Source organism: Physeter macrocephalus, chromosome 8, assembly GCF_002837175.3.
Source record: "Physeter macrocephalus isolate SW-GA chromosome 8, ASM283717v5, whole genome shotgun sequence".
Taxonomy (NCBI): Eukaryota; Metazoa; Chordata; class Mammalia; order Artiodactyla; family Physeteridae; genus Physeter; species Physeter macrocephalus.
The window spans coordinates 138,665,967-138,692,330 of record NC_041221.1 but is presented as its reverse complement, the minus strand read 5'-3'; the positions used below and the strand labels follow the sequence as shown (position 1 = coordinate 138,692,330).

The 26,364-nt window shown below is 36.9% G+C and overlaps 1 protein-coding gene across 10 annotated transcripts in view; it reads left to right on the top strand.

Moving 5' to 3' along the window:
• Nucleotides 1-26,364, top strand: part of NR3C1 (nuclear receptor subfamily 3 group C member 1) — a 137,588-nt gene that overhangs the window by 57,511 nt on the left and 53,713 nt on the right. The gene's annotated exons all lie outside the window — the stretch shown is intronic.

Below are 26,364 nucleotides of genomic sequence, written 5' to 3'. Positions count from 1 at the left end.
GAAAGAAATCATAAAGATCAGATCAGAAATAAATGAAAAAGAAATGAAGAAAACAATAGCAAAGATCAATAAAACTAAAAGCTGATTCTTTGAGAAGATAAACAAAATTGATAAACCATTTAGCCAGACTCATCAAGAAAAAAAGGGAGAAGACTCAAATCAAGAGAATTAGAAATGAAAAAGGAGAAGTAACAACTAACCCTGTAGAAATACAAAGAATCATGAGGGATTACTACAAGCAGCTATATGCCAATAAAACGGACAACCTGGAAGAAATGGATAAATTCTTAGAAAAGCACAACCTTCTGAGACTGAACCAGGAAGAAATAGAAAATATAAACGGACCAGTCACAAGCACTGAAATTGAAATGGTGATTAAAAATCTTCCAACAAACAAAAGCCCAGGACCAGATGGCTTCACAGGCGAATTCTATCAAACATTTAGAGAAGAGCTAACACCTATCCTTCTCAAACTCTTCCAAAAGATAGCAGAGGGAAGAACACTCCCAAACTCATTCTATGAGGCCACCATCACCCTGATACCAAAACCAGACAAAGACGTCACAAAGAAAGAAAACTACAGGCCAATATCACTGATGAACATAGATGCAAAAATCCTCAACAAAATACTAGCAAACAGAATCCAACAGCACATTAAAAGGATCATACACCATGATCAAGTGGGGTTTATCCCAGGAATGCAAGGATTCTTCAATATACACAAATCAAACAACGTGATACACCATAGCAACAAACTGAAGGAGAAAAACCATATGATCATCTCAATAGATGCAGAGAAAGCTTTTGACAAAATTCAACACCCATTTATGATAAAAACCCTGCAGAAAGTAGGCATAGAGGGAACTTTCCTCAACATAATAAAGGCCATATATGACAAACCCACAGCCAACAAAGTTCTCAATGGTGAAGAACTGAAACCATTTCCACTAAGATCAGGAACAAGACAAGTGATAATCTCAATAGATGCAGAAAAAGCTTTCGACAAAATTTAACACCCATTTATGATAAAAACCCTCCAGAAAGTAGGCATGGGGGAACTTACCTCAACATAATAAAGGCCATATATGACAGACCCACAGCCAACATCATTCTCAATGGTGAAAAGCTGAAACCATTTCCTCTAAGATCAGGCACAAGACAATGATGCCTACTCTCACCACTATTATTCAACATAATTTTGGAAGTTTTAGCCACAGCAATCAGAGAAGAAAAAGAAATCCTTGACTCTGCCACTTTGACCCTAAATTCAACTGTGACAACTCAAGAGTTCCCGCTTACCCTATGAGCTTTATTCCTCTATGCTTTTGTACCTGCTCACCTCCTATTTAGAATGCTCTTCTTCTTTGCCAGTAAGACATCCCATGCTCTTAGACTGGAAGAAAATTGTTAAAATGGCCATACTACCCAAAGCAATCTACGGATTCAGTGCAATCCCTATCAAACTACAAATGGCATTTTTCACAGAACTAGAATAAAAAATTTCACAATTTGTATGGAAACACAAAAGACCCCAAATAGCCAAAGCAATCTTGAGAAACAAAAACAGGGCTGGGGGAATCAGGCTCACTGACTTCAGACTATTCTACATAGCTACAGTAATCAAGACAGTATGGTACTGGCACAGAAACAGAAATATAGATCAGTGGAACAGGATAGAAAGCCCAGAGATAAACCCGTGTACATATGTTCACCTTATCTTTGATAAAGGAGGCAAGAATATACAGTGGAGAAAAGACAGCCTCTTCAATAAGTGGTGCTGGGAAAACTGGAGAGCTACATGTAAAAGAACGAAATTAGAACACTCCCTAACACTATACACAAAAATAAACTCAAAATGGATTAAAGACCTAAATGTAAGGCCAGACAACATAAAACTCTTAGAGAAAAACATAGGCAGAACACTCTTTGACATAAATCACAGCAAGATCCTTTTTAACCCACCTCCTCGAGAAATGGAAATAAAAACAGCAATAAACAAATGAGACCTAATGAAACTTAAAAGCTTTTGCACAGCAAAGGAAACCATAAACAAGATGAAAAGGCAACCCTTAGAAGGGGAGAAAGTATTTGCAAATGAAGCAACTGACAAAGGATTAATCTCCAAAATATACAAGCAGCTCATGCAGCTCAATATCAAAAAAAAACCCAATCCAAAAACGGGCAGAAGATATAAATAGACATTTCTCCTAAGAAGATATACAGATTGTCAACAAACACATAAAAGGATGCTCAACATCACTAATCATTAGAGAAATGCAAATCAAAACTATAATGAGGTATCACCTCACACCAGTCAGAATGGCCATCATCAAAAAGTCTACAGGGCTTCCCTGGTGGCGCAGTGGTTGAGAGTCCACCTGCTGATGCAGGGGACATGGGTTCGTGCCCCGGTCTGGGAAGATCCCACATGCCGCCGAGCAGCTAGGACCGTGAGCCATGGCCACTGAGCCTGCGTTTCCGGAGCTTGTGCTCCGCAACGGGAGAGGCCACAGCAGTGAGAGGCCCGCGTACCGCAAAAAAAAAAAAAAAAAAGTCTACAAACAGTTAATGCTGGAGAGGGTGTGCGAAAAGGGAACCCTCTTGCACTGTTGTTCAAAATGTAAATTGATACAGCCACTGTGAACAGTATGAGAATTCCTTAAAAAACTACAAATAGAACTACCATATGACCCAGCAATCCCACTACTGGGCATATACCCTGAGAAAACCATAATTCAAAAAGAGTCATGTACCACAGTGTTCATTGCAGCACTATTTACAATAGCCAGGACATGGAAGCAACCTAGGTGTCCACTGACAGATGAATGGATAAAAAAGAAGTGGCACATATATACAATGGAATATTACTCAGCCATTAAAAGAAAGGAAACTGAGTTATTTGTAGTGAGGTGGATGGACCTGAGAGTCTGTCATGAGGAGTGAAGTAAGTCAGAAAGAGAAAAACAAATACCATATGCTAACACATATATATGGAATCTAAAAAAAAAAAAAAGGTTCTGATGATCCTAGGGGCAGGACAGGAATAAAGACGCAGACCTAGATAATGGACTTGAGGACATGGGCAGGGGTAAGGGTAAGCTGGGACGAAGTGGGAGAGTAGCACTGACATATTTACACTACCAGATGCAAAATAGATAGCTAGTGGGAAGCAGCTACATAGCACAGGGAGATCAGCTCGGTGCTTTGTGACCACCTAGAGGGGTGGGATAGGGAGGGTTGGGAGGGAGATGCAAAAGTGAGGGGATATGGGGATATATGTATACATATAGCTGATTCACTTTGTTATACTGCAGAAACTAACACAACATTGTAAAGCAAGTATATGCCAATAAAGATGTTAAGAAAAAATTAGAGCATTAAAATCTAACAAAAATATGTCTTTTGACAGTAAAATATTATCATTTAAGATTAAAGTAATACATTAGTTTGTATCTTTCACCCTTAAATACTTTAAAACCTCTTTCATACCTGAAAGCCTTTCAGGTAGGATTTAACTGCATGGCATAATACCTGATTATTAAAACAAATCAGTAAGTTTTCTTTCCCTGAAGAGACATTTATTGAGGTGGCGTATGTTTCCTTTTCTAAGATCACTTAAATTCCTGTCTGTTCTTTCAATGCATTTAAAACTAATATAACTGAAAGCTGTAAACAGAAGGACATTTGATTTTAGATAGCCTGTCCTTCTTTCATTGTTAAAATATGAAAATAATTTTTTTAGAGCATAGAGTGTACTTTATTGAATGTTTCAGTTCTTCCTGAATCAGTATTTTTAAGTTTTCTTGGGTCATAAACCCTCTTGAGAATCTGATGAAAGTAACTGACCTGCTCCCAAAGAAAAACTTCACGAGACACAGATACATACAATATCTTATCGTTTTACCAATGAGGAAATTCTTGGAACTAGCTGAAGCTCATTCATGAAACTCAAGTTAATAAATAAGCCCTATGGTTCTCTCAACATTTCAGAAAGAATAAAATCTAGAAGGGTTAGGTTTGAACATCTTGTTGTTACCAAAGTTTACGGAACTCAAATAATGTGAAACTCCTTTCCTCTTGAAAACTAAAAAAGCAGGTCAGAACTGGGATTAGCATTTGCCATTTCATACAATAATGCTTTACTTATTTTGAATTGTAATAATGGGCTAAAAATTAGGATATTTGATTATGTAAACAATACTAAGAAATTGGCCGTTATCTCTTAAAAAGTATCCATGGCAGTTTACCAAAAAAACATGAAGTCAAGACATTTATCTTAATTTGAATTATACTAGAAATTAGCAATGACAGAGGCACCAAACAAATTATTTTGTGTGCCTCAAGTATGTAACATATAAATTATATGTTCTGTCACTTTCTAACTGGTGCAAAGACTGTGAGGAGTAAAAAGTAGCTAATCACCAAATTAGAATCCCCTGGGAAACTCTCGGGCTCCCGAGAAGATAGCAGATTTAATAAATTTGAATTTGGGGGCTCAGGATTGGTTATTTATATATCGATAAAGCCTTCTAAATGCTGTAGATATTTCTTCTGAGAATTGCTGGTAACATGATAGCTGTGGCCATTATAGGAGTATTCTGTCATATGTAGATATTAACCATATTTGTGACTGAAAAATTAACCCGGCATGTAAAAAAGACACGTTATAGAAGATGTTGAGATGATTTTCAGCAATATGAATGAAAATGTTTTTTCTCTAATTGAGAACATGATAAATTACAATTACAGAAGGGGAACAGACTTCATGGCATTCCTCTATAAACCAAGAAGATATGTCCATTATAATCAATTCATGCTATCAAGTGAAATTTTAAGTTCACAATAATAAATTTTTGCTGTACCAATCTCAGTAAGAAAAAGTTTTTCATAAATATTATTTGGGATATAGGATTTATAAAGTGCACAGTAATCTTCTGATTGATCCTAGGATCATTTCATTTATATATATATATATGTGAACATATACGCATTTATATTTGTATATCATTTATTTCATTCACCACATAATGTAGTACCAAGGCAAGCAGCATAAATTATAAAAGGGCAACATTTTGCTAAGCATTTTTATCATCACTGCACTGCATCAAGTGTGTGTTTACCCACATGTGTCATTGTGCAAAATCTTAGAAAGCCACAAAAAAAAAAACCCAAAATTAAGGGAATGGGAATGTTGTGAGGGATTCAGCTATGCCTAAAATTACATAACAAAACCTACTTGACCTGTTAGGTCATCTTTAATATCTCTTTTAGATGTGTCCCAGGCCTCTCTGATCTGTTTGGAGTAAAACTGGTCTGAAAGTCTTAAATGGCTTTTGACCCATATAATTATTTCCTAATAAGCATGTGGTATAACTGGAAAGTTATGAAGCTATGACACTTGCTGGTCTAGTGCAGTATGTACAAACTACTATCTTCCAATTACAAACCATTGGACAGCTTCTGCAAGATTGGTAGGGGGAAAACCTTTAAAAAGAAAGCCATTTCTTTTTTTTTTTTTTTTTTTTTTTTTAAGAAAGCCATTATTTCTTGTCATTTTACTTAGCTGAGAATATAGTAGAACGAGTGAACTGATAAAAGAGGGTGGAAATATTTTCTACAGTTTAGTATTTATAAAATTCATTTTTAAGTGTTTAAAACACCATTTCCAAAAAATAAAATAAAATAATAAAACACCATTTCCCCTCTTTAAGCTATGTTTCATGCCATAACACAACAGGGAGTATCTGAGTTATATGACAGTTCTGCTCTGTTAGATGTTTTTGTTCATGGTGGTGGGGTAAATACAGCCCCGGACACAACCATCCCCCTTTTTTCTACTAAAAGAAAAAATTACTCTCACCTACGTGCTTATAATTAAAATCTTGACTTTTTAAAAATGTTTAAAAAAATTTTAAGATCATTTTTTACAAAGTCAAGTGTGTGGAGTGTGGGCTGTTAAGAGTGCGGGCAAAATGACTGGACACAGATTGGTACAAAATAATGGAAGTCTTTCAGTGTGACTCTAAGGAGTTCGGATTTTATTCTGAAGGCAGTAGAGAACCATTATGTTTTTGACCCAGGATTGATTTGCTCTATGCTATATCTTTAAAAAATTACTCTGGCAGTCACCTGTAGGATTAGTTATATATTGCTTTGTTTTATCTGAGGAAGGGAGAGCTGCAGAAGAGAGACCATATAGAAAGCTGGTTATATGAGCCATTAACAAATATCAGGCAAGTAGTAGTAAAAGCATGAACTGGAGTGGTGACAGTGGAGAAGGAAATACATGGACAGACGTGAGAGTCACTTGGAAGATATGATGAGGCAACCGATTGACCTTGGAGAATCACTGGATTTTGTCTACACTAGTGACATCTTTCCAAAGTTACCAATTACCTTCTTGTTCTTAAATCCAGTGGACACTTTCCAGGAACCTACCGTGTACCAGCCCTATGCTAGATACCAGGATCCTATTTGTAAAGGCTTCTTCCTATGGTTTTTGTAACAGTACTCTTTCCAGTTTTTCTCCTTCTACCTCTCTGGCCTCCTCTTTGCAAGTTCCTCTTCCTTTTAGAGTTTCTCAGAGCTCTGAACTAGGCCCTCTTCTCACTTTCTCCCTCTTCCTGAATAATCTTATCTCTTCTGTTGCTTTGGCTACAACCTGTCCATATGCAGTGGACACCTGTATTTTCTGTATCTCCAGCTCAGATGCATTCTCTCGACCTCCTGACCCTTATTTCCAACAACCTACTGACTATCTTCTCTTGGATGAGTTATAGTCCTCTCAACCTCAACATGTCCAAAATAATTCACCAACTTATTCCAAGCCATGTTTCCTTTTGCTTCCTTCTTTGATCTTATACTCTGTCCTGCAGCTAGAGCATTCAAACATACAGATAATGATCAGATCACTCCCCTGTTTATAATGCCTTATGGTCTTCATTGCTTCAGGACAGTCTAACAGTTTACCGTGATTTCAAGGATTTTTAGGATCTAGCAATAAGCTTTTTATTGTGTAACCTTTCCAAACTGCTATTATTTCCCGCTTTCTTGCCTCTGTGCCTTTGCATAATGCTGTTCTGTATACATCACCCCACCTCTAACCCCATATGCTTTCCACCTGGCTAGCCAGCTCCTCCTCCTGGGTAGCCAAAAGCCAGCTAAAACTCACATCCTCAAGCAAAGCCCGTTCCTGATCCCCCACATCTGGGTTAGATGTCCCTCCTTAGTACCAGGCATTTTCTCTGTCCTAGCATTTATCCCATTGTATTACAGCTACCTGTTTACTTATCTCTGTCTCCCATTAGTCTAAAAGTTCTGTGAGAGTAGAGGACTGTGTCTGTCTTTTTCACTGTGATATACCCAGTGCCTGGTACATGATGTGTGCTCAATAAATATTAAATAAATATTCAAAATATTTATGCAAAAAATGTGAAAAAGTGAGCAGGAAGAGAGGAAGTTGGAAGGCAAGGAAACAAGACTATGAAAGATGTAGGAAAGGAGCAGGATAAGAGGTAGAAGAGTTGAATTTGTTTTAGGAAATACTGTGTTTTAGACCACTGTAACTGAAGCAAAAAACTGAGGCCTGGGTGTGGGCAGAATCATCAAACAATGGGTAGTGATAGGTGACAGAATGGAAAGATATCCAAGCTCCAAAGTAGACCTAGAAGAAGGAGTAAAGTCCTCTAAAATGATAAATACTAGCAAGGAGGATTAGGGGATGGAAAGATAAGCCTATTCCACGTACAGCTCTCGCACATAAGGGATTACTGAGTCATGGTAAAGAGAGTAACAGCAGTGGTAGAGGGAAGGAAGAGGTTTCTAATTCCTCTTCTTGGCCTTTAATCTCTGATTGAAGCTGTGAGAGGAGGAGTAGCCGTCGTCAGACAGTGTCGTAAGGAAAATGGTGTCAACGGGGAAGCTTGGGTGTTTTGTAAAGCAGTGCAGCTAAGGAAGATTGTGCTAACATTTTTTAACCATCACCACCAAAAAATGACAGTAGGATCATCTTTGACTCTCCATCCTTTCTCAGGGACTTGGGAGGGCTAAGAAGAGAAGAATTCTTCTGAGTGTAAGAAGCTTCTACCCTCCACCCATTCCTTATTTCAGTTTTTACCACACGTTTCTCAGCAATAATTAGGAATTTGTATAAAATTTCAGTAGGATGGCATGCATGGAGAGAAAAGTAATTATTTGGATGTCTTCCTCTGCCAATCCAAGGAGTATTTGTGGAAAAATATTTACTATATAAAACCCATTCTCTTTCTATATTCACATACAAACTTTAAATTGAGCCCTTAGATTTTTTTAAAAAGGAAAAGCAATTAATATTCTGACAAAAAAGTATATTCATATAATAATGTGTTGAATGAAGGAGTGATTCAGTGGATAAATGCATGAACGTATTTATGGATAGATGGATGGATATGCATAATGATAAGGATAATGGATGGGTATGGATAATGCATCTAGATCTACATCAGGGGTTGGCAGGCCTACAGCCCACAAGCCAAACCTGACCCTTCAAAAGCCATGAGCCAAGAATGGTTTTTACATATTTAAAGGATTGTAAAAACAAACAAGTAAACAAAGAGTACGTGACACATGGTCCGTAGAGCGTGTAATATTTACTGTCTAGCCCTTTACAGAAAAGAATTGCTGACCCTTCATCTAATCATTCTTTTCAGTGGGTGTATGATATTCATCATATATATATATATATATATATATATATATATATATAGTCTGTTCTCATTATTCACTCTAGTTATGTTCCAGAGTACTCTCAATGAACATCGAATTAGCAAATACTGAGAGCCAGATACTACTAGGACAAATACAGGGTTAGGTTTCTATGATCCTTTGTTCACAATATTTTTGCCAACCTATCAATATGTAACCTTGTTTCATGTGTGTTCCTATTTAAAGATGCCTTATTTAATAAGTATCACTGATTCATTTACATTGAACTCATGGCCAATAGCACTGTAAATCAGGCCTGATCAAAGCTTTTCTGATACTATATCACTCCTCTTAAGGTACATCACAACCTTCTTGTGCTTAGGAATACTAAACAGTTCATTTTAAACAGGGAAGTCACCAGCAAAAAAACACAGAAATGCAAAAACATGGCATTAAATATACCATAAAACGGACACTTGTTTACAGTATGAGATCTGAAACATAGTGTTTCATAGTGTCATTTTGTTTGACATCAGCTGGGAACATGTGCATTAAGCCACTCAAATTTTTCACCATTTTGTGCTTATCCACAAAAGGCCAGGAAAGCACTGTGAGCAGTTGATTTTGGAGTTAAACATAAATTTCAGCAAGTAGGCGAACTTGCAAATACGGAAGCTGCAAATGAGAATCACCTATACCAGTTTATCTGATCATTAAATCAGTTTTTAAAAGTAGTTTTACAGTACCTTAGAACCTGCCCTGATTTTTAGTCAATGTTGTAGCTTATAGTTTCAGTGGGCATTTTCAGTAGTTTTATCAGAAGTCACATTTCATATCTTATAACTGAAGTCCCAAAGTATGCTATACAAAAGGTGAGTTGAGGATGTGAGGCAAAATCAACAGATATCTATCATCATAACTTTGAGCTGGAAAAAATTTTAAACCTTCATGGAGGTCCTGAGATTTGAGATGGATACTAAAGAATCGTGTGCAGGGTAACTCTGTCAGGCTACCTGTATTTTGAGGGTCTAGGCCTCAGACCAAAAAGACACAAATGGACAGGAATTCAGATAATGTGGTCAGAGGACAGAGTTTGAAAGCTGACACTGGAGTGTGTACTTAAAGGAGCAAGAGCTCAACCTGGAAAGGCAGACTGGGCACAGGCTGTGGAGAGCTGTATTTGCTAACTGAAGAAACTTGGCCTCTATCTTGTACAAAGCAAAGCTATTGTCTTTTGAGGGATTGCATAAAAGCTGCATTTTTTAAAAATAAATTTATTTATTTTGGCTGCGTTGGATCTTCGTTGCTGCACGCGGGCTTTCTCTAGTTGCGGCGAGCGGTGGCTACTCTTTGTTGCGGTGCACGGGCTTATTGCAGTGGCTTCTCTTGTTGCAGAGCACGGGCTCTAGGCGCGTGGGCTTCAGTAGTTGTGGCTCGTGGGCTCTAGAGCGCAGGCTCAGTAGTTGTGGCACACGGGCTTTGTTGCTCTGCAGCATGTGGGATCTTCCCGGATCAGGGCTGGAACCCATGTCCCCTGCCTTGGCAGGCGGATTCTTAACCACTGCGCCACCAGGGAAGCCCCCAAAGCTGCATTTTAGTGACATATAGTTGATAGAGCTTTTATCTGCCTGAAAGTATCGATGTCATTTCACCAAATGATATTCCTCTTTGTACAGTTTGGTCTAAGTTTCTACCATAGGAGTGCGATTGCACATTCTTGACTAGGGAGAGGTGGTGGCCTTTTTTTTTTTTTTTTTTTTTTTTTTGCGGTACATGGGCCTCTCACTGTTGTGGCCTCTCCCGTTGCGGAGCACAGGCTCCGGATGCGCAGGCTTAGCGGCCATGGCTCACAGGCCTAGCTGCTCTGAGGCGTGTGGGATCTTCCCGGACCGAGGCACGAACCCGTGTCCCCTGCATCGGCAGGCGGACTCTCAACCACTGTGCCACCAGGGAAGCCCGGTGGCCTTTTTGAGCTGAAGTTCATGGGTACCAAAAGTTCCTACCTAATTAAGCTCTTGGCAATCTCCATTTCTATGCATAGTAAAATGGGTTTCCCAAAAAGTCATTGTGTATGCCCTCTCATGTCTATGACAGATATCAGAAATGTCATGTAATTTAAGTGGAATTTACAAGAGAAGAAGAAGGCCTTTAATTCTTTAACAGTGTGATAACCCTGTAAAAATAATTAACATAAGATTTGGGGCACAGAGGTAACTCACTGTTGTGGCCTCTCCCGTTGCGGAGCACAGGCTCCGGATGCGCAGGCTTAGCGGCCATGGCTCACAGGCCTAGCTGCTCTGAGGCGTGTGGGATCTTCCCGGACCGAGGCACGAACCCGTGTCCCCTGCATCGGCAGGCGGACTCTCAACCACTGTGCCACCAGGGAAGCCCGGTGGCCTTTTTGAGCTGAAGTTCATGGGTACCAAAAGTTCCTACCTAATTAAGCTCTTGGCAATCTCCATTTCTATGCATAGTAAAATGGGTTTCCCAAAAAGTCATTGTGTATGCCCTCTCATGTCTATGACAGATATCAGAAATGTCATGTAATTTAAGTGGAATTTACAAGAGAAGAAGAAGGCCTTTAATTCTTTAACAGTGTGATAACCCTGTAAAAATAATTAACATAAGATTTGGGGCACAGAGGTAATGGCACTGGCTTAAGTTACAAGTTTTCGTGTTCAAGTTTTTTTCTCTTTGTTTTTTAGTAGAAGTAAGGGGGAAATGCAAGTACTAATTCCAGTTTCATTTCTTACAAATGGTAGTGACTGCAATTTATAAAAATGTTACAGGTTTTATTCCCTTTTGTAACAGATGAGAATATTTTGAATTTTAGTCTCTACTTTCTTACCACTTTAATAAAAGACAATTAGAATAAATTGCAGTTAAAGATAATTGCAAAAGATTTTTATATTTATGGATATGTGGATATTTGGCATTTTCTGTATCAAATATACATTTTATATACTGTTACATCTAAGCATCAGGAAAAGATTGAGAGGGGACTTCTTACTAAGAGGAGCTTCTCCTCTGAAAAGGGATGTCTTTTACAGTGCTACTTTACTGAAGCCCGTATTGTAAATCATAAGACACTGAGCACATACAAGGTCACCCTCTTACTGCTGCTTTGGTAACATTAGAAACCAGTTTTCAGTAACCTTTGTAACATGTACTGTGTTTCTGCCAAGCAGCCTTTAATTATAAAAGAATCTTATTTGATTTTCTGATTCTAATTTTTTCTCCCTAAATTTAAAAACTGCTTGCTACGTTTTTAGTTTTTAAAAGTATAATTAAGTTTTGAAGTTTCTGGTCATTTCAGTTTTGCTGCTATACTTTATTAACGTCTTTTAAGACTGTTTCATTTTAACCACTCCTGGGATCTGGAAGTTATTTTGGTGGCAGTCTTTTCCTTGTAATCCTGAGAGTATCCAAATTTGGGAAATTTTAATTTTCTAGATTTATAATTTTATTATAGAAACACAAAAATCCAGTTTCCTATATATTGTTCAAGGCCCTAGGCCTTTTGTCAAATTATTTTAATGTATTGATGGCATAGTAGATGGAAAAATCATAAACTGATGCTGACTTTTTAAGTAGCTGGATAGAGACCTATTTTCCTTTTCCATCCTGTCTCAGCTTTTCTTTGGGAGACCACTCTGTATGGACTGAAGATTTGAGGTCTGTGGGTGGGACCTAGGTGGGAACAAATTAGGAGACTGTGCCATGCTTAAAATGGCAAATGCCCGAAATTTTAAGTTTGTTGTGAGGAAGGGGGGGAAAAGGAAACAGTGGAACAGTGACCCTGACATAGCCCCTTGGCTGACCACAGCCGCTGTCTCATTTAACCAAGTGGATATCAGCTCAGTCGCTTGCCAGTTGTCTCTAGCTTTTCAGTAATTTACTTTGATAACCTAGATTTAGGATTCTGACAGCATGCAATGTATGCCTCTTAATAATCTGCCCTTTATTAAAAGTATAACATTGTATGTTTAGCATAGTGGTTAAGAGAGTGGCATCTGGAGTGGTCTACCTCATTTGGGATCCAGATACAGATATTTTCTAGTTGTGTCACTTTCTTTGGGAAAATTACCTAACCTTTCTGAGCCTAAATTTCTTCATCATGGGGCTAATAATAATGCATGTGCAAGATGAGAAATTTGACGCCACTAATTGCTAGTTATATGACCTTGGGCAGGTAACTTCTCTGAGTGCATTTTCCTTGGCTATTTGGGGATAATAATAGTATCTACCTCATATGGTTGTAGTGAGGATTGAATAAGGTAAGGTTTTTGTAAGGGTTAGAAAGAGCTAATATTTATAAAATACTTAGACCAGTGTTTAGTACATAGTAATTACTCAATTGTTATCATTGCTATTATTTTGATATGGCTCTATTTGGTTGACTTGTGTGCTAACAGGATACACTGAAATAAAGTTTAAGAACTGACTTCATGTTAGAGAGAAGCAAACTTTTATACAATGATGATAAGTAATGGAAGACTGTTGGGAGTCTATTTTTCTCTCTTTCGTGTCTAATTTATCCTAGTCCTTTTAAAGTCTGGGTTCCCCAAACTAGATATAGTAATATATAATATTTAAATGCTAAGTACTATATCACAGTAAAGTAACTTAAAGACTGCTCCATGTTATACCTTACAGGAACATAATTAATAAAACTATAATTCAGGAAAAATGCTAGCCTAAAATTGATTTATAAAAGTAAATACTTTTTATTAACTGTCCTTTATAAATTAATTAACCACAAACAGTTCAATGAGAACATATGCAATTTATCTCTCTATAATGTTGTCCTTTTAAATCTATATTACTTGCTGTATTTGGAAGAGCACAGAAATGGAGGTCATAAAACCTGGATTTTAGTCCCAGTGCCATCACTAAATCCCTCAGGACCTTGCAGAGCTTCAGTTACCTCAACTCTAAATAGGGATAGTAATACTGTTTACCTTCCAAGAATATTATGAAAATAAGACAAATTGCTAATGTGAAAATACTTTGAAAAGGTTAAGTATTATCAATATACACAGGATGACAGTACTGGGACTATTGCTACTAACAGTGCATAAAAGAGAGGCAGCATAGAGCACATGCTGCTAGTTAAGGGCATGGACTCTAGCTGGAATGCCTAGAAGAGAAATCTGGCTCCACTAATTGCTAGTTACATGACTTTGGACAGGTAACTTCTCTGAGTTTGCATTTTCCTTGTCTGTTTGGGGACAGTAATAGTACCTACCTCATATGGCAGTGGTGAAGATTGATGAAGGTAAGGAAAGTTGAGTTCACTCACATTGCTTGGTCCTTAATACATACCTGCTATTACTGGTTCTCACTAAGTTCGTGTTGTTGTTGTTCATCTCTGGTTGTTTTCCATTATATGTCTGAGTTAGAGAATCATGGATATTAGAACTGAAAGAATCCTGAGAAAAGTATCAGGTCCAGCTCCTGCCACCTGCAAGATAAGTGGCTTTATCTGTGAGACACAGAAGAGGGAGCTGGAAATTCCAGGGAAGCTAACTGAGTTCTCGATGGTCACTCAGTGAGTTGGTGGTTAGACATCTGGAATTTCTCTGGTTGCCCATTTCTGGGAATGGGGGGGACAGGGATCTGCTTTGCACTAAAATGCTGTGCCTTTCTAAGTATGAAAATGCACTATGACCATTTGTTACTAAAATTTCTGTCTTACCACCTTTCCCTAGATGCTATCTAACGTTTGCACTTCATGGCTTCCAGATCTCTTGGGACCTTGGTTAGACAGTATTTTCTACTGTTCTTTAGTATTTTTCTTGGTCCTGTTCTGTTGTCTTTACTTTGAGGTTCCCAAACGAGCCATACTCTATATCAAAAGACCTCTGCACATGCTATCTTTTCTCCCTTACCTCACTCCCTCTTCTCCTTACCTTTCCAGCTTTTAGCATTGATGTCATCTCCTCCAGGAACAGTTCCCTGACACCTCTCTCTACCTAAAGGTCCTTCCATATTCTCCCATGGCAGCATGAATCATAGACTATTATAACTGCCAATCCCCGTGCATGCCTCCTATAGTGGCTATAGAAGCTTCATGAAAACAGAATCTGTGTCTATCTAACTTGTCATTGTAATCCTAAGTACATAGCACGTTTCCTGTCTCCTATAGCTCCTGGTTTTGAATTCGGTCATCCTTCCTTCCTTGCTCAGGACTTTCTGGTTCCATCTCAAAACATTTTGGGGCATCTCCTCTTGGATTTGCTAACATTTTTCTCTTACTGCCTTTTGATGGCTTTTCCAACTTCTCGTAAAAATTGATTCTTCAAATGTGTATGCATAGTAAATGTTATTGATTTGTCATCAAAATGCAGAGGAGCACAGAACTCAGTAAAGAAACTCCTCAGCAAGAGGTCTGAGAATGTAGATTCCAGTTCTCAAAGAGCTACCACCTTGGTGGCCTTGGACAATTGACCCTCTCAGCCTGTTTCTTTATTCTTTTTTTTTTTTTGGCTGTGGTGGGTCTTGGTTGCTGTGTGAGGGCTTTCTCTAGTTGCAGCAAGTGGGGGCTACTCTTTGTTGCGGTGCAAGGGCTTCTCATTGCGGTGGCTTCTCTTGTTGCAGAGCACGGGCTCTAGGTGTGCAGGCTTCAGTAGTTGTCGCACGTGGGCTCAATAGTTGTGGCTCACGGGCTCTAGAGCACAGGCTCAGTAGTTGTGACGCATGGGCTTAGTTGCTCCATGGAATGTGGGATCTTCGTGGACCAGGGCTTGAACCCATATCCCCTGCATTGGCAGGAGGATTCTTAACCACTGCGCCACCAGGGAAGCCCTGTTTCTTTATTCTTAAAGTGAGGATAGTAGTAGAGCCCATTCTGAAAGAAGTCACCAAGATGAAAATAATCAAGATAATTCCTGTGCTGCATTTGGCACAGTGCCTAACACATATTAAGTGAAAATTAACAATAATTAATTATAGATTAAATTAGCAAATTAACAGATTAAATGAGGTAACCAAAAGGAAAGAAATTCTGTTAAAACATGTTTCAGAGCCTTTTTTTCTGTGAAACACCTGCAAGGCACCTCTTTGTTATTCATACTGTTTTGACTGTGGCTGTCCTGGATTCCTGTTGAAGGTCTGAGAGACCAATTTGTCATTTTGAACGTGGCGTCAGTAGAAGAGCTTATGACTCATCAATCACGTCATCCTGGACAAGCATCAAATGGGTGTGAGCCAGGACATGATGTGATGAAAGACATTCATTTCTCCTCTCTTCCTTCTCTGTGTTTTCTTCGCCACAAAACTCTAGTCATGTCAAGCCCAAATGTTCCATAGTAAGAACATTTCAGCTCAATTCATAATAAAAATTGAGGGCATTTGTGTATATTATCTGCTGTAAATTGAATAATGCTATATTCAGTCATAATTTATTTCAAATAGGTCTTTTCTTTCCCAAGGATTCTACTTTAATAATGAAAGAATAATAATTCTCTAAGAATATTTCAGAGCAGTTTTATATTAAGTATTTAATGTCATTTCACTTTCAACTTTCTGGTTGTAAAGCAAAATAACTATATTAATACTAAAGGATATGAAGCATATGTCCTGTTAAAAGAGTTTTGGCAGTTAGAAGACTTGTCTTCTGGAGTTGAAAAGGCATGTTCCTTAGGGCAGCTGTGAACAGTATATACAGATGTTCCTGAAAAGACCATTGGTGGATGTAGTTCCTTGTACTTTTGTGATTGGCATTCTGGTTGCTGAGTGATTGACTTCTGTTTTCAATTCTTCTGTTCAAACTCACTATTGTTCTAATGACTTTGCTTAAGTAGAGCACCTCCTTTTACTATAAGCCATCAGAGCACTTACCTTTAATTTTTTTAAGTACTCAAATGAGAACCTCATAAATTAAAGAACAACTATAATTTGGAGTCAACACATCCAGCCAAGCCTTTGGCAAAAGGAACTTTCCTTTAAGTTGATTTGCTTTCCTTTAACATTCCACTGTCAATTTTTGCTGATTTTTTTTCTTTGGAGCAATGACTTGTTTAATATATTTCAGGCTTTTGAGTAAACCAAGTAATATAGGTTAATATTTTGAAACTACAAGAGCTTATAAAACATCTGAAAGAAGAGTTTTGCATACGCCCACAGATTGAAAAATTGTTTCATTTTTAATGGATGAGCTGCCTTCATTATGTATATTTAATGGCTGGCACTCAAAATATTTGGTAAATGAATGATACCATCTTTCAAAATATTTAACCCTCCCAGAAGGCAGAACCAAGGTTTGGATCTTCTAAATTTTTGCATTTCCATGTAAATTTTGAGAGTCGGCTTGTAGGTTTCTACACACACACAAAAAGCCTGCTGAGATTATGATTGGTATTGCATTCAATTTATAAGTCAATATGGTGAGAACAAACATAACTAACATTTTATATCCTTTCATTTAGTTAAATCTTCTTTAGTTTCTTTCAACAAAGTTTTCTCATTTTCCCTTAGAGCTCTTACCTTTTTTTCCCATTTATTCCTGTGTTTTGTGTGTATATATATGTATTTGTTTTGCTGTAATCATAAGTGACATTAATTTTAAATTTCATTTTTGAATTGTTTGTTGCAATATATAGAAAGAGGGTTGATGTTTATATATTGTGCTCTGTCACCATACTAAATTTATTGATTTATTCCAGTTTCTTTTTAGCCAGTATTTCTTCGAATATCTCTCTGCTTCGTTCTCACTGTCTTCCACTTCTGAGACTTCATTTACGTGTATGTTAGGCCATTTGATATCGTCTCTCAGGTCCCTTAAGTACTATTAATTTTTCATCAAGTCTTTTTTACCTCTCTGTTCTTCAGACCATATGAAAATTCCATGGATATTGGGTATGTAACAGTTCACTTAATCCTCCTGTTTTTTGTAAGGTACCTCTGCCCTCAGCTCTATCTGGAATCCTTCATTCCAGAGCCCTTTTATTTTGCTCTTTACAGAGAAAGGCCTTCAATCTTCTGTCTAGGAGGGGATAGATAGGGTGAAAGAAAGGATGATAACTTCTAGTTTCAAAAACTGGGATCAAAATAACAGAGGAATCCACCTTGGAGGAAACAGAAAATATGCAGAGAGAAGGGACTTTCCAAAAACCTATCATCTGTATGCTCAGAGATAAGAAAAATATTGCATTCATCAAATAAGAGTAAGGGGTTTTAAAAAAGGGAAGACATTTTGGAGAATAAAAGCAAACTCTTGGAAATTAAAAAGGTGACAGTATAGATGCAAAGCTCAGTAGAAGGATTGGGATATAGACCCAGAAATAAGAGCTCAGAGACAAAGAAATGGAAAATAGGAGAGAAAATGAGAGGACCAAAGAGTTCCAGAAAGAGAAAATGTAGACAACAAAAGGAAAGAAATCATCAGGGATTGGAATAGGAGATGTAATATAGGGATTAAGTTATTTGTGCCTTTCCCTATTTATTTTATTTAGAGTTTAAAAAAGAATTTGCTATAAAACAAAGCATACATAAGAATAAACAGGGCTTCCCTGGTGGCGCAGTGGTTGAGAATCCGCCTGCCAATGCAGGGGACACGGGTTTGAGATGTATTTGTTTTGCTGTAATCATAAGTGACATTAATTTTAAATTTCATTTTTGAATTGTTTGTTGCAATATATAGAAAGAGGGTTGATGTTTATATATTGTGCTCTGTCACCATACTAAATTTATTGATTTATTCCAGTTTCTTTTTAGCCAGTATTTCTTCGAATATCTCTCTGCTTCGTTCTCACTGTCTTCCACTTCTGAGACTTCATTTACGTGTATGTTAGGCCATTTGATATCGTCTCTCAGGTCCCTTAAGTACTATTAATTTTTCATCAAGTCTTTTTTACCTCTCTGTTCTTCAGACCATATGAAAATTCCATGGATATTGGGTATGTAACAGTTCACTTAATCCTCCTGTTTTTTGTAAGGTACCTCTGCCCTCAGCTCTATCTGGAATCCTTCATTCCAGAGCCCTTTTATTTTGCTCTTTACAGAGAAAGGCCTTCAATCTTCTGTCTAGGAGGGGATAGATAGGGTGAAAGAAAGGATGATAACTTCTAGTTTCAAAAACTGGGATCAAAATAACAGAGGAATCCACCTTGGAGGAAACAGAAAATATGCAGAGAGAAGGGACTTTCCAAAAACCTATCATCTGTATGCTCAGAGATAAGAAAAATATTGCATTCATCAAATAAGAGTAAGGGGTTTTAAAAAAGGGAAGACATTTTGGAGAATAAAAGCAAACTCTTGGAAATTAAAAAGGTGACAGTATAGATGCAAAGCTCAGTAGAAGGATTGGGATATAGACCCAGAAATAAGAGCTCAGAGACAAAGAAATGGAAAATAGGAGAGAAAATGAGAGGACCAAAGAGTTCCAGAAAGAGAAAATGTAGACAACAAAAGGAAAGAAATCATCAGGGATTGGAATAGGAGATGTAATATAGGGATTAAGTTATTTGTGCCTTTCCCTATTTATTTTATTTAGAGTTTAAAAAAGAATTTGCTATAAAACAAAGCATACATAAGAATAAACAGGGCTTCCCTGGTGGCGCAGTGGTTGAGAATCCGCCTGCCAATGCAGGGGACACGGGTTTGAGCCCTGGTCTGGGAGGATCCCACATGCTGCGGAGCAACTGGGCCCATGAGCCACAACTACTGAGCCTGCGCGTCTGGAGCCTGTGCTCCGCAACAAGAGAGGCCGCGACAGTGAGAGGCCCGCGCACCGCGATGGAAGAGTGGCCCCCACTCGCCGCAACTAGAGAAAGCTCTTGCACAGAAATGAAGACCCAACACGGCCAAAAAGTAAAAATAAATTTAAAAATAAAAATTAAAAAAATGTGCAGTTCCATCACATTAAAAAAAAAGAATAAACAAAACACATGTATATACAATTTATTGAATAATTATAAAGCTAGCACTTGTGTCAGTATCATCCAGGAAAAGAAAAAGAACATTGCCAGTACCCTGGAAGCCTGCAGTGTGACCTTCCAAGATTACAGTCCCATTTTGCTCCCCCTCCCTAGAGGTAACCACTATCCTGACACTTACAATTATTTTCTTGCTTTCCTTACTACCTATACATACACCCTTAAACAATATCTTAGTTTGCATCTTTTTGAACTTTAATGAATAGAATAATATTACATGTACTGTTTTGTGTCTAGTTTTTTACTCTACATTACGTAATTCATCCATGTTAACTATATTTAACTGTAGTTCACTGCTGTTTAGAATTGTACCACTGTTTATATATCCATTCCATTATTATGAACATTTCAGTAGTTTCTAGTTTTGGTTTATTACAAAAACTGCTGCTGTCAGCATTGGTATACATTTTACTGTATATGCACATTAATGTCTTGATGAATATTAATTTCTTGGTATATGTCAGGTGGTGCAGTTGCTGGATCTTAGGATATTCTTGTCTTCATCTTTACTGAGTAATGCCAAACTGCCTTTAAAAGTGTTGTACCATTTAAACTTAGTTCCTTCTTATTGTTAAATGTTTAATTTTTGGCAATCTGGTGTGTGTGTATAATGGTATTTCATAGTGGTTCTAATTTACATTTTCCTGATTACTAACAAGGCTGATAAAATTTTGGAATTCCTATTTTATAAAGTATCTGTGTAAGTTTTTTGTCCATTTTTTTTTAACATCTTTATTGGAGTATAATTGCTTTACAGTGGTGTGTTAGTTTCTGCTTTATAACAAAGTGAATCAGTTATACATATACACATGTTCCCATATCTCTTCCCTCTCGCGTCTGCCTCCCTCCCACCCTCCCTATCCCACCCCTCTAGGTGGTCACAAAGCACCGAGCTGATCTCCCTGTGCTATGCGGCTGCTTCCCACTAGCTATCTGTTCTGTGTTTGGTAGTGTATATATGTCCATGTTGTCCATTTTTTCTAGCAGGTTTTCTGTCCTTTTATTTGAAACCTAAATTTGTAAATATTCTCAGAGGACAAGTGGCTAGGGTGCTTTTCCTTAGATTTTAGCCTAAATCCTGTACCATTTTGTCAGCTCACTAGTGCTTTTAAGGTGATTTTTCAAAAAATTTTTTATCCAGCATTTTGTTTTTGTCAGGCAAGTTGGCCCCATAACCTGGCCTGCCATTTCTAAAAAAGAAAGCTGTAAATGCTCAACAGACTTTGAACCAATCTCCCTGATTTTGACCCTACCTTTAACCCAAGTTTCTGAGCTTTTTGGAAGTTCTGTCATACTAATTAGGTTGCTTCTTAGCTTTCCCCACTAGTAACTTAACAGACCCTGGAACACCCAATCCAATATAAAATATTGCTGGTGTTATCTCTTCCCTTTTTCCCCCCAGCGCTATTGTGGTATAATTGACAAAAAAATCACTTCTCTTATCTTTATTCTTAGAGGTTTATGCCTTTTAAAACAAATGTCATTACTCTCATTTTACTGGGCTCCAGAGGGAGCTGAAATAAAAGTTGTGTTAAAAATATCATCTTTAACCAGAACTATAGATGGCTGGTCATTTTATTTTCAAGCTCACAGACACTTCAAACAATAATATGGCTAAAAGAAGTATCAAGTGAACAATAGTACAGGCTCTGATCATCATAGACTGTACCATCAGACTTGAAATATTTTTAAATTGATTTAAAATTAGGGCTTTATAGATACATCCTCAATGGACTAAGTGTTGAAATACTTAATGTCTAAAACATTCTTATAAATCAAGAGAAGACAAATACCCCAGTAGAGAAATAGGCAGTGATCATCACTTGACAGCTGACCAGATTTGTTTTCTATTTGGAGTGGATGTAGGGACTTGCATGTGCCTGCTTTCCTGGAACAAGGGGAGGGTAGGCAGTTTAACACCATGTGTGAAAAGCCCTAAATTGTCCATTGGCTTTCCTTGCCCTTCTAGGTATTTAACTTAAGCATATAATCAAAGATGTTTGGAAAGGTTTATGAAGTGGTATTTATAATAGTGAAAAAAACAAAACAAAGAATGACCAATAATGAGGGACTGGCTAAGTTAAAACTTTGCCACCATCAGAGAATCATGTAATAAAAGATTATCTATTGACATACAGGACGTTTTCTCAAAATGCTAAGTAATGAACAACAAATGAACCATGTCTCACATATAAAACGCTGAGCCATCTATAGTGTTATCCCCAAAATAAATAAGATGAAGGATTTGTATAGAAGTGTTTGCTGAGTTTTCTCTGGCAAAAGTAAGATGGCATTTTTTTCTAATTTAAACTTTTTGGTGTTTTCCAAATTTCTTAACTAAATATTTTTATAATTTTAAAAAGTATCTTCCAGTTTAGCTTTATTTGGCAAATTACTTTTTTAATGTATCTACTTGTATATTTCTAAATGAATGTAAAGCAGTAATCTTGGAGTAGATTATGGATTAGATATAAAGAAATAAACTAGGAAAAAATAGTTTGGGCTTTTTATGGACATAGTAACAAGTTTTCCTCAGTGTGGGGATCATAGTTGTATTGAGTTTATTCAGTTTTCCTTTCCCACATGAATGAAAAATGGGGCAAGTCCACACCTAGAACCGCCTTAGCAAGTAACACTCTACTGCACATGATGCTTGCAGGGAGAGAAGCAATTTTCTATTCCAAATGAGACCTTCAAGCCCACAAATAGAGTCAACGAGTCATTTCAGCTACCCACTGCAATGGCAAGAAAGTGTGAGCCTTTCATATTCTGTATCGTAAAACTGTTTCTCATTCTTTTCAGGCTTACACTACATTTCAGAAATAAAAATTTTCCTTTATATTACTCTTTTTGGGGACTATGAGAAAAATTGAAATTTCAAACAGGGATGTCAGATCTGCACTGGTATTCAGCACGTTCTGTTTTCTGCATACAGAACTAAGTGCTTACATAAGAACTCAATTTTAAAACACTCTCTAATGGCTGACTATTCACGTTCTTATTCTTTTAAGGAAGGGATGTGGTTTAGTTAAAAACAATTTTTGTAATACTTTTGATGAAGTGTTTAAGATGAGTTTGTGAGAATACAGCGTTGATTTTGTTTTTAAATCTTCTGCACATTATTTTAGAAAAAGAATTACTATTATTTGATCATAATTGCATATCAAATTCAGAGCTTGCAAAGTGCAAGTTGCCCACTACAGCAGTAGCTACCATTTATCTGTTCTCAAAAAAGTGCTGCTCGTGCCCTTGAAATTTTTATACTCCTAGGAATATCCCCGAAACTTTTTAAAGCAAAAATCATGTCATCACTTGCTTTCAAAGTTTCTTTTCCATTCCCATATGGTTTCTGAAATGTTAGCAGACACCATTTTAGAAGAAACAAGTTACTTGTCTAATATTCTAAATGGAACTGCAGTAATCTACAGAAAAATTAAAGCTTGCTTGTTCTTTATTGTTAAGTTCAGCAAAGTGAAACTATCTGATAGCTTATGTTGCTTATCACTGTTATTTATTAAATTTTATTGAGAAAATCTGTACATAGACAAACATATTGAAGTCACAGTACATTATATTTTCAGTATGTTTCGACTGATATTTAATTATATAATATAGCAAAGGAATTTTGGAACAATTCACATGTGTTTTCAAAATGTAGTCAGCCTTTTTTATCTATGTCTGGAGAATGCACGGTAAGTAGATAATAAATGAGTATTGGAGAAAAGTAGTAATTCTAGATCTATGGTAACTGTTACTTTGGGTATCACTTGACCTTAGTTTCTCTGAAATAGGAGCTCTTAACATCCTATTATCACTATAATGTTGTACTAATTTAATCTACCATATAGTTAGCCAGAAGTCTATTACTGTATGTGCTAAAAATTTAAAAAGCAGTAGACTTTTCAAATAAACTGAAAACACATCTAAATAAATTTTTTTAATTTGAATTTTGATTCAGATTTAGAATTTGCCTCTCAATAGTATTATTTTTTATTTTATATTGGAGTATAGTTGATTAACAATGTTGTGTCAGTTTTGGGTGTACAGCAAAGTGATTCAGTTATATATATATACATGTATCTATTCTTTTTCAAACTCTTTTCCCATTTGGGTTATTACAGAGTATTCAGCAGACTTCCCTGTGCTATACAGTAGGTCCTTGTTGTTTATCTGTTTTAAATATAGCAGTGTGCACATGTCAATCCCAAACTCCTAATCTATCCCTGCCGCCCCCAACCATGAGTTCGTTTTCTAAGTATGTGAGTCTGTTTCTGTTTTGTAAATAAGTTCATTTATATCTTTTTTTTTTTAGATTCCACATATAAGTGATGTCATAAGATATTTGTCTTTCTCTGACTGACTGACTTCACTTAGTATGATAATCTCTAGGTCCATCCATGTTGCTGCACATGGCATTGTTTCATTCTTTTTAATAGTGGAATAATATGACATTGTATATATGTTCCACATCTTCTTTAACCATTCCTCTGTCAATGGACATTTAGGTGGCTTCCATGTCTTGGCTATTGTAAACAGTGCTGCAATGAATATTAGGGTGCCTGTATCCTTTTGAACCATGTTTTTCTCCGGATATATGCCCAGGAGTGGGATTGCAGGGTCATATGGTAGCTCTATTTTTAGTTTTTTAAGGAACTTCCATACTGTTCTCCATAGTGGCTGCACCAATTTACTCTCCCACCAACATTGTAGGAGGGATCCCTTCTCTCCACACCCTCTCCAGCATTTATTGTTTGTGGATTTTTTGATGATGGCCATTTTGACTGGTGTGAGGTGATAGCTCATTGTAGTTTTGATTTGCATTTGTCTAATAATTAATGATGTTGAGCATCGTTTCATGTGCCTCTTGGCCATCTGTATGTCTTCTTTGGAGAAATGCCTATTTAGGTCTTCTACCCATTTTTCGATTGGAATGTTTGGTTTTTTGATATTGAGCCTCATGAGCTGTTTGTAAATTTTGGAAATTAATCCCTTGTTGGTCACATCATTTTCAAATATTTTCTCTCATTCTGTGGGTTGTCTTTTCATTTTGTTTATGGCTGTGCAAAAGCTTTTGATTTTAATTAGGGCCCATTTGTTTGTTTTTGTTATTTCCATTACTCTAGGAAATGGATCGAAAAACATCTTGGTGCAATTTATGTCAAAGACTGTTCTGCCTATGTTTCCCTCTAAGAGTTTTACAGTATCCAGCCTTACATTTAGGTCTTTAATCCATTTTGAGTTTATTTTTGCATATGGTGTTAAAGAATGTTCTAGTTTCATTCTTTTACATGTAGCTGTCCAGTTTTCCCAGCACCACTTATTGAAGAGGCTGTCTTTTCTCCATTGTATAGTCTTGCCTCCTTTGTTGTAGATCAATTGACCATAGGTGCGTGGGTTTATCTCTGGGCTTTCTATCTTGTTCCATTGATCTATATTTCTGTTTTTGTGCCAGTACCATACTATCTTGATTACTGTAGCTTTTTAGTATAGTCTGAAGTCAGGGTGCCTGATTCCTCCAGCTCTGTTTTTCTTTCTCTAGATTGCTTTGGCTATTCAGGGTCTTTCGTGTCTCCACACAAAATTTTAAGGTTTTTTTGTTCTAGTTCTGTGAAAAATGCCATTGGTAATTTGATAGGGATTGTACTGAATCTGTAGATTGCCTTGGGTAGTATAGTCATTTTGACAATATTAATTCGTCCAGGTTAAGACCGTGGTGTATCTTTCCATCTGCGTCATCTTTGATTTCTTTCATCAGCGTCTTATGGTTTTCCTAGTACGAGCCTTTTGCCTCCTTAGGTAGGTCTTATTCCTAGGTATTTTATTCTTTTCGATGTGATGGTAAATGGGATAGTTTCTTAAATTTCCCTTTCTGATCTTTCATTGTTAGTGTATAGAAATGCAACAGATTTCTGTGTATTAATTTTGTATAAAGGGTCCTGGGACCAGTTCTCTAACTAGTTGAGCTTTAATTTCTAAGTTCTGAGTTTCAATTTATGCTTCTATACAATGGGGTTAGTAACATCTGCTTTCAGGATATTAATGAGGAATATAGAGTATTTCAGGTGCCTAAGACATAAGAAGTGCTAAATGGTAGCTGTTATTATATAGTCCAGTTGAATATATAATTCTACTACCTTAGCACCTTTAAATTAAATAACTACAGTTTGTTTTTTTTTTTTGGCTCTATCAGTCTTCTTGACATCAGTGGACATGTTAATTTATGTCCATGATTTTCTTCTAGTCAACAGATGTAAATCTTCCATCTATAAAACTGGTAGTGTGGCTAGACAGCTTCTTTCTAGTTAAGGCTGTATCCTATTAAGTGTTATGCTGTTTTCAAAATAATACAGAAATTATTCACATCATTGTATATCCCCAGCTGGATACTTTGGTGGAGCAGTATATTTCATAAAAATTAAATGCATTGCAAAAAATTCTAAGGTCTAATATGGTAGTCAGGCATAACTGCTTCAAAGCTCCTCTAAGGGCAAAAATGGTGTTTTGAATATGCAAAACACTCCTATTTCTATTTTTGTATTTTTGATATGAGGTCTCTGTGTTATTAACTCAGTATTTAATGGCTCGTGTGACATTGTCTTAATGTAGAATGTGAATATGCTAATTTAAGATTTAAGTCAGTATAACAAGAATCTAAAGGAAAAATGGAAGTGACTAGGATACTTTTGTATCTTTTTTTTTTTTTTTTTTTTTTTTTTTTGCGGTACGCAGGCCTCTCACTGCTGTG